This window comes from Typha angustifolia, chromosome 15, assembly GCF_048772165.1.
Source record: "Typha angustifolia cultivar Huaian chromosome 15, ASM4877216v1, whole genome shotgun sequence".
In the NCBI taxonomy this organism is placed as follows: domain Eukaryota; kingdom Viridiplantae; phylum Streptophyta; class Magnoliopsida; order Poales; family Typhaceae; genus Typha; species Typha angustifolia.
Window position 1 is genome coordinate 10,912,134 of NC_133253.1, and position 8,792 is coordinate 10,920,925.

An 8,792-nucleotide genomic window follows, 5' to 3' on the forward strand; every position below is an offset into this window, starting at 1 on the left:
GGTCCTCTCGGAAGTGGGTCAATTGCGTAACGTGTCGATTACTGAGGAGTCTAGTAAGGCCTTACAAGCTGAGGTGGCATCTACTTTGTGTTTTGAGTCACATTGATATTTCTCCAAGCTTCACACCAGCCCAATTGTTAGAAAGGCTGTCGAAGCTCTGTCGCCATGTGACTAGGGTTGGCAACTGAGTCGTATTAAGCGGGTTTTAGTCGGGTTAGATTCACTTTGACACGAATACGAGTCGATTATTAAATAGATTGTATTTGATAGATATGAAGACGACTAGTTAAAATGACATGATAACCTGTTTAATACGGCACGATGACACTACATAATAACCTATTTAACATGACATGATAACGCAACAAGATAACCTATTTAATTAGATAGCTATTTTCTAGGATAACATCTTCTAGACATAGGTACACTATTTTAGCTATAGTTTTTCAGTCAAATATTTTTTGATGTAATTCTTATCAGGTTAGAAAGATAACTCAAATATTTAAAATTTAACTTTTGATCACAAAATCTAATTCGACAATTTAAGCAGTCAAAAAGGCATTGTAATCTAGAAAAAAAAATCTAACTAAAATCTGCGCACATTAAATGCTTTGTAGGATGATGTTCATTGCTTCTAAGTATTTCAAATGAGAGTGACCTTTCTCAAGCCTATAAAAGAAGGTTTATACCTCATGTTGAAGTAAAAGTTTTAAAAATGAATCAAAGGATACCAAAAGAAAAAAAAAACAATCTAAAGATCAACTACTAGCATAGTCATAATTGATGGTTTTCCAAATAATCCTTAAACCTAGCTCCGGTACCACTTAATTATAATGCTCTAGCCCATCGACTACATACTAGCCAGCATGTCCACACGGCACGTGCGACACATGTGAACGTGTGGATGGATTGGTCACACTGAGATTGTTACGATCTAATCACAGGTTAGTTTGGTTGAGTTAATCGAGTCAAGTCAAGTCGAGACAAGTTAGTTAATTAGATTTATTTATTAATTTTAAATAAAGTGAATAATCTACATGTGGATTTGATCCACTAAGACTTTGCTCCTATAAATAGGAGTGATTATGTGTTGATTATTATTATAGAATTGATCATTGAGTTTAGTTATTTTATTATCTTGTCCTTATCTTTAACAATAGTTATTAGATTGTCCTTATCTTAGTAGGAGTAGATCATTACCCTAAATCCCTTTAAAGCATCCAAACCCTAGCCATTATTTTGAACTACGAGCTACCTTACTATATGGCCGTCCACCACCACCAGGCCTTCCACCATCCTTCGATGACAGCCGCAACACGAAGACAAATGAGGAAGGAGCAACTACGGAGGATTAGGATCTCATCTTTGTTCTTATGGGAGTTTCTCCGGCGCCACCAGTAGCCACTGCCGACGATGAGCCTCCAGCGTGGGCGAAGGTGATATTTAAGGAATTTTTGCCTAAATTTAAAGAGAACTCGAAGGAGAACTTGAAGGAGATACAAATCTCCCTCAAGAACTCTATCCAGGACTTGCCAAAGGTCCTACTAGCTGCCCTCCACTGCGTTATGTATCGACCTAATCCGATCCGCAACGGTTCCTATAGTTAGATCCTAGCTTGATAGCCCTTCAATAGCTAGATGGATGCTATGGTTAGTTCTTGGTGTGAAGGGAGAGAAGTTGTTGTGGAAGAAGGAGATTAGAGGCTAGAAGAGGCTCACCAAAGACTTGGGCGGTGGAAGGAAGGAGGTGGGAGAGGGCGCTAATGGCTAGAGTCAAGAGAGAAGAAGATGAGGCTAAAGCCAATTCCAATTCAGATAAGAATAATCTCAATTAGGGTTTCCTCCACATATATATAGAGGCTCACCCTAAGGACTCCATAATTAACATAAAAACATCCCAAACAACCCTAACATCCCTAACTTAACCTATACTTTCGTCGCGGTGCATTCGAATGCGTCCAATTGTGTTCGAACGTGCTAATTCCGTTCTTTGTCGATGCGAACGTGATGCAAGCGTTCAAACGGCCGTGTTCAAACACGCTCATTTCCGTTCGAACGGTTGCATTCAAACGCGCCCGTTTCCGTTCGAACGCGCCAATTCCGTTCTCTATCGATGCGAACGTGATGCAGACATTCGAACGCACCCTGGCAAAAATAGATTTTATTGATTCTACTTACTCAACTAGATAAATAGGCTCATTCCCATGAACCCAATGTCCCGCGTAGAGCCAATATGGATCGAATCGTATCACTTTCGCGCACCTTGACCTCAAGGTGTCAACTCCGGGTAACGGTCCATGAAGTTAGCTTCAGACATCCATGTCGCCTCCCCCACTAGGCGTCCTTGCCACTCCACCAAAATCTTAGTCATCCACTCATCCTGAACTCGAGTGCATCGGCGAGCTAGGATCCGAACTAGGGTAGGGATACTTGGTTTGGATTTAGACTCTTCGGCCTACATCATCGTTGGTTCAGGTGGAACACCTCTGATGGGCTCGGTAGGGGGAACTCAAGCCTTGAGATTCGAAACATAAAATACTAGGTGTATCCGCGCCTCCTCTGGTAAGTCAAGGTGATAGGCTATCGGTCCAATTCTCTTGATCACCTGATATGGTCCATAAAATTTTGGAGCTAACTTCTGATTGGGAATTGGTCTAACCGAGCTTTGCCGATATGGTTGGAGCTTGATGTAGGCCCAATCCCCAATCGAAAAGGACCTTTTTTGGTGCCTCTGGTCATAAACTTGCTTCATCATCCTATTTTGGACAACCGCTAAGTGTATTTTGAGTCTCCTCAACACCTCATCACGGTCTCTCGGAACGGCATCTACATCGGTTTGCTCCGTTCGGGCTGATGGCAAGTATGGGTTGTCCATAAACGGCCTCAAATGGAGTCATGTCAATGGCCAAATGAAAAGCTGTATTGTATAACCATTCCGCCCATGGCAAATAAGATATCTACCGTCGTGGTCGCTTGCCCACAAAACACCTCAAATATTGCTCTAACTAACGATTTAGCACTTCGGATTGCCCGTCCATTTGAGGATGATAGGCTGAACTCATCCGGAATGTTGTCCCTTGGAGTGCAAAGAATTCCTGCCAAAATTGACTCACAAATATAGGATCACGATCTGAAACAATTGATTTTGGCATACCATGCATCTTGGCCACGTCGCGCACATAAACCTCAGCCACCTTTTCGCCGTGTAAGGATGCGCTAAGGCTGAAAAATGCGCATACTTGCTGAGGCGATCAACCACCACCAATATAACAGAATGTCTCTTGGCCTTGGGTAGGCCATCAATGAAATCCATTGCGACATCCTCCCAAACCTTAGTCGGAATGGGAAGCGGCTAAAGCAATCCAGCAGATTTGGCCGACCCCGTCTTTGTCCTTTGGCACACCACAAGCCTTGACATAGGCCTACACATCCTTCTTCATCCCAACCCATATGCAACTCTGACTCAACCTTTTGTAGGTGCGTAACGCCCCTTCATGTCCAGCAATAGGAGAGTCATGGAAGTGGCGCATCAACTCCAAGTGCAATTGACGGTCACCTAGAACAATGATCTTCCGCTTGTTTATCAAGAGTCCATCCCTCAACAACACCCCTTGTTTACAATTAGGATATGCAGCAAGGTCGTCTATCATCTTCTTGGCTTCCGGATCATTCTTGTAGGCCTCCTGTAGCTGTTGGAAAAAGGGAAAAACTGGTGCTGAAATGACTGCTAACTCGGTTGGGTTTGGGCATCTGGATAAGGCGTCGGCGGCGCTATTTTCAGTCCCCCTTTTGCACACGATTTCGTAGTCATATCTGGGTAGCTTAGACACCCACCTTTGTTGGGCTGGTGTGTGAATGCGTTGCCCAAGAAAATATGGTAAACTCCTTTGATCCGTGCGAATCGTGAAGCGCCGCCCGATGAGATAAGACCTTAATTTGGTGATAGCATGGATGATGACGAGTATCTCTTTTTCATAGGTTGATAGCAGTTGTGAACGCTCGGAAAGAGCCTTGCTTATGTAGGCTATAGGCCTTCCTTCTTGCATTAAAATTGCTTCTATACCGACTCCGGATGCATCACACTTAATGGTGAACGGTTTGGTAAAATTTGCTAAGGCAAGGACCGAGGCTGAGACCATTGCCTTCTTCAAGGCTTCAAATGCTTCCTTGGCTTTGTCCATCCATGAGAATGCCCCTTTTCATAGCAAGGTCATGAGGGGAGCTGCCACCTTGCCGTAATTCGCTACAAACCAGCGATAGTAGCCAGTTAAACTAAGGAAATCGCGTAGTTCCTTGGTAGTCTTTGGCAACGGCCAATCCACCATGCTTTGGATCTTCTTAGGGTTTGCTTCCACTCCATCTTTTGATATGATGTGACCCAGGTAGTCGACCATTTGCTGCCCCCATGAACACTTGGAGTCCTTTGCTTTTAGCTCGTGCTGCTGAAGTAGTCCAAGAACCGTCCTAAGATGTCCCAAATGTTCCTCCCATGTGTTGTTGTATACTAATATATCATCAAAGAATATCAGCATATATTGCCTTAAGTGAGGCCTAAATATATCATTCATCAAGCTCTGGAAAGTGGCTGGGACGTTGATAAGACCGAAAGGTATGACCAAGAACTCATAGTGTCCATCATGAGTTCTAAATGTCATCTTGTGCACGTCAGATGGTTCGACTCTAATTTGATGGTATCCAGCCCTCAAATCCAACTTCCAAAATAACATGCACAGCTAGTTCATCCAACAACCCTTTAATCACCGGAATAGAATACCGATCCTTGACGGTGATAGAATTGAGAGCTCGATAGTCCACACAAAACCGCCACGACCCGTCCTTCTTCCGCACAAGTAAGACGGGTGAAGAATAAGAGCTTCCACTTGGCCTTATCACCCCGCTAGACAACATCTCCTGGACCATCTTTGATATAGCCTCATTTTGGATGAATGAGTATCGGTATGGCCTCACATTGGCTGGACCTGTCCTTGGCAAGATCTCGATGCGATGGTCTTGCGCTCTAGGTGGTGGCAGTCCATGGGGTTGCTGGAACATATCTTCGAATTCCTGCAAAATAGCCTTTAAGTCAGCGGGTAAGGGTGTTGAGTCCTCCATATTTTGGGTCCCCTTGATGAGTTGCATGAGGAACCCGCGGCACCCGGGTTTCGGCAACCTTCTAGGGATTGTAGGACTCCAAAAGGTTCCCTGTTTGATGCGGCCATTAATTGGATCGGGTTACCTTCGTATCTAAACTCCATCGCTATGGTGGTGAAATTGAAGGTGATCGATCCAAGATTCCGTAGCCATTGCACCCCAAGCACCATGTCGGCCCCTCGAAGAGCCAACAGATAGAAGTCAATTCGAAAGGTGTGGCCTTAAATTTGCAGCTGTACCTTGCGGCATATTCCGTCAGTCCTCAACACGGTGCTGTCCCCGATGATCACATCAAAGCCATTAGAAGGCTTCGATTCTAAACCCAACCATCTAACCATCCATAGATCCACAAAGTTATGGGTGCTTTCTGAGTTAATAAGAATTAGTGCCTTTTTCTTCTTAATCATACCTTCGACCCGAAGGGTTTTTGGAGTTGACTCGCCGGCAAGCGAATGGAGGGAGAGTTCGGCTTGAACTTCTAGCGAGTTGTCTTCCTCGATGTGATTCATTTCATCCATTTGCTGCCCTTCAAGATCTTCAATAGGATCTTCCTCAATCATCTCTTCCATGAGCATGATGGCTGCAGGTTGTTTGGCACATTTGTGGCCTGGTGTGAAACGCTCATCGCAATAGAAGCATAAGCCCTTAGAACGCTGATTTTCGACCTCTACTGGTGTGAGGCATCGCCCTGTCACCCCTGGTTGTCCCCGAGAGTCAAGGCCTGTAGGTGGAGGGTTTTGCCGATTAAGATTTGGCCGAGCCCACCTCGAACGTGCCACTCCTAAAGCCGACGGTCTAGTGTTAACATGCGGGTCCGCAACGCTCCAATTGGGGCAGTGAGTAGCCTTCAATTCCCTTATCTTTTCTTCCATCATTTGAGCCACTGAGAATGCCTCTAGTAAGGATGTAGGATGGGTAGCCTTGACTTCCACTTGGATATCACGGCGAAGCCCAGAGATGAAAGTACTTTTAAGGGCTGAGTTCAACCACCCATGGACTCTATTGCTTATCCTTTCGAACTCCTCTTGATAGGCTCTTACCGAAGTTTTTAGGTTAGCTTTGTCAAGGTGGCTTGGAAGTCTTCATAGTCCGATGGTCCGAAACACATACAAAGCATATCGGCGAACTCCTCCCAAGTGGCGAAGGGACGAGCTCGATGTGTTGCTTGATAACATCTCACCTCTACATGTTCAAGGTGGAATGAGGCCAATAACACCTTTTGATGATTAGGTGTCCCTTGATATGTGAAGAATTGTTCCACTCTATAAATCCAATCCAACGGGTCCTCACCGTTGAACTTAGGAAAATCAATTTGAACGGTGCAGGGTTGTAGCATTTAGTCATGCCCGTTCTCACGTCCTCGACGAAGCAGCCCTTGATGTTGGGCCCTTGGGTGATAAGGAAGTTCCTCCCACTCATCCCAAGGCTCCTCCTCTGATTGTGGGGCTATAGGTTCCCTCAGGTGAAGGGGAGGTAAGTTGGCGCGGCACCCATGTGGCTCGTCGCGTTGTCTCCAAGGTGCCTCCATGATTAGTCCTCGTCAGTTTCCCTCTCTAGGTAAGGGGAGTTCTTTATGTCTTAAATGATGTTCAGGTGTACACCTTGGAGGGTATTCATTCCTATCTGCAAGGGTGGCTTTGATCTCCAACAAAGTTTGTGCTATAAGCGCTAGGGTTTGCGCGAGATCAGGCAGGCTTTCTATTCGTCCTCGAGAACTCTAAGGCGATGGGGATCTTGACACAGCCACACGGTTAGTCTCCATGCCTTGATCACTGACTTGCTTAGCTGCCTTGGATCTTGTGGTAGCCATAGTGGTCCAAGGAAGGTTGGCTCTAATACTAGTTGTTACGTACCGGCCTAATCCGATCTGCAACGGTTTTGAAACTTAAATCCTAGCTTAATAGCCCTTTAATGGCTAAATGGATGCTAGGGTTAGTTCTTGGTGTGAAGGGGGAGAAGTTATTGTGGAAGAGGGAGGTTAGAGGATGGAAGAGGCCTACCAAAGACTTGGGCAGTGGAAGGAAGGAGGTGGGAGAGGGCGCCAATGGCTAGAGTCAAGAGAGAAGAAGATGAGGCTAAAGCCAATTCCAATCCAGATAAGAACATTCTCAATTAGGGTTCCTCCACATATATATAGAGGCTCACCCGAAGGACTTTATAATTAACGTAAAACACCCCAAACAACCCTAACATCCCTAACTTAACCCATACTTTTGTCGCTGTACGTTCGAACGGGCCTGATTGCGTTTGAACATGCCAATTCCGTTATCTGTCGATGCGAACATGATGCAAGCATTTGAGTGGCCACGTTCGAACACGCCTATTTCTGTTCAAACGTGCCAATTTCGTTCTCTGTCGATGCGAACGTGATGCAGGCGTTCTAACGGCCGCATTCGAACGTGGTCTTCGCGTTCGAACGCACCCTAGCAAAAATAGATTTTATTGATTCTTCTTACTCAACTAGATAAATAGGCTAATTCCCATAAACCCAATGTCCCGCGTGGAGCCAATATGGATCGAATCGTATCACTTGCCTAATGTTGCCAGCGTCACCAGTTCATGGCTGAAACAGTTCTCACGCCCCTGTACTCATATAACTTGTTGTGCCAATCAGTGGATTCGGGTTCATCTTCTTCGAGTCCGCCTAGGAATATGACGTGGGCTGGCTGACACTTGCATTTATGATCGGGGGTAAATCGGTCATCACAGTAAAAACACAAGTCTTTTCTTCGACGCTCTTCCAAGTCATTGGATACAAAGCGGCACGTGATCATCTGTCGGTTAGGCTGAGCCGTTGGTGTAGTCTGAATCGGGGCAGATGCCGTCTCTAGTGGGCCGTGGGCTTGGGCCGCCTTTCTTCTTTCCTCCTTGCGGATCTGGTTCAGTTGAACCAACTTGGACTCCATCAGAATAGCTAAGGAGAACGCCTCTTCAAAAGTAGTGGTCCTCAAAGCTTTGACCTCAGCATGAATGTCAGGCCTAAGCCCACTAATGAAGGTACTCTTTAGAGCCGAGTCAGATCAATTAGTGACTTGGTTGCATATCCGCTCGAATTCCTCCCAGTAAGCTCGAATTGTTGTTGACTGAGTCAGCTTAGTCAACATGGCTTAAAAGTCCTTGTACTGAGTCAGATCGAATCGAGCACAAATCGCATCCGCAAAGTCTTGCCAAGACTCAAATAGTCGAGTCCGCTTAGTCGACTGGTACCACCTAATTGCCACGCCCTCCAAGTGAAATGAGGTTAGCTGGACCTTCTGGTGGTCGGGCGTGCCATGGTACGTGAAAAACTGCTCCACTAGATAGGTCCAATCTAGTGGGTCTCCTCCAGAAAATTTTCAAAAATCAAGCTTGACGGTCTGAGCTTGGATACCAACATGTGGTCTGTCATCACGGGCGAAGTGACCTCGGGGTCGAGGCTGGTCTCGTGAGTCATAGGCCCATGGGTTTGGCTCATGTCGCCCCCGGGTTGCATGCGGGTTCAGCTCAGTTTGACGACGCGGGCCCACCGGTTTATTCCACCATTCATCCTCAGGCTCGTACTTATGCTTAGGGTCTTGTTTATGGGTTCCAAACTAGTTCACACGAGCTGGACGAACCGATTCGCAAAAATTTGGCCTACCCCGAAAATCGTGTGCTTCATCT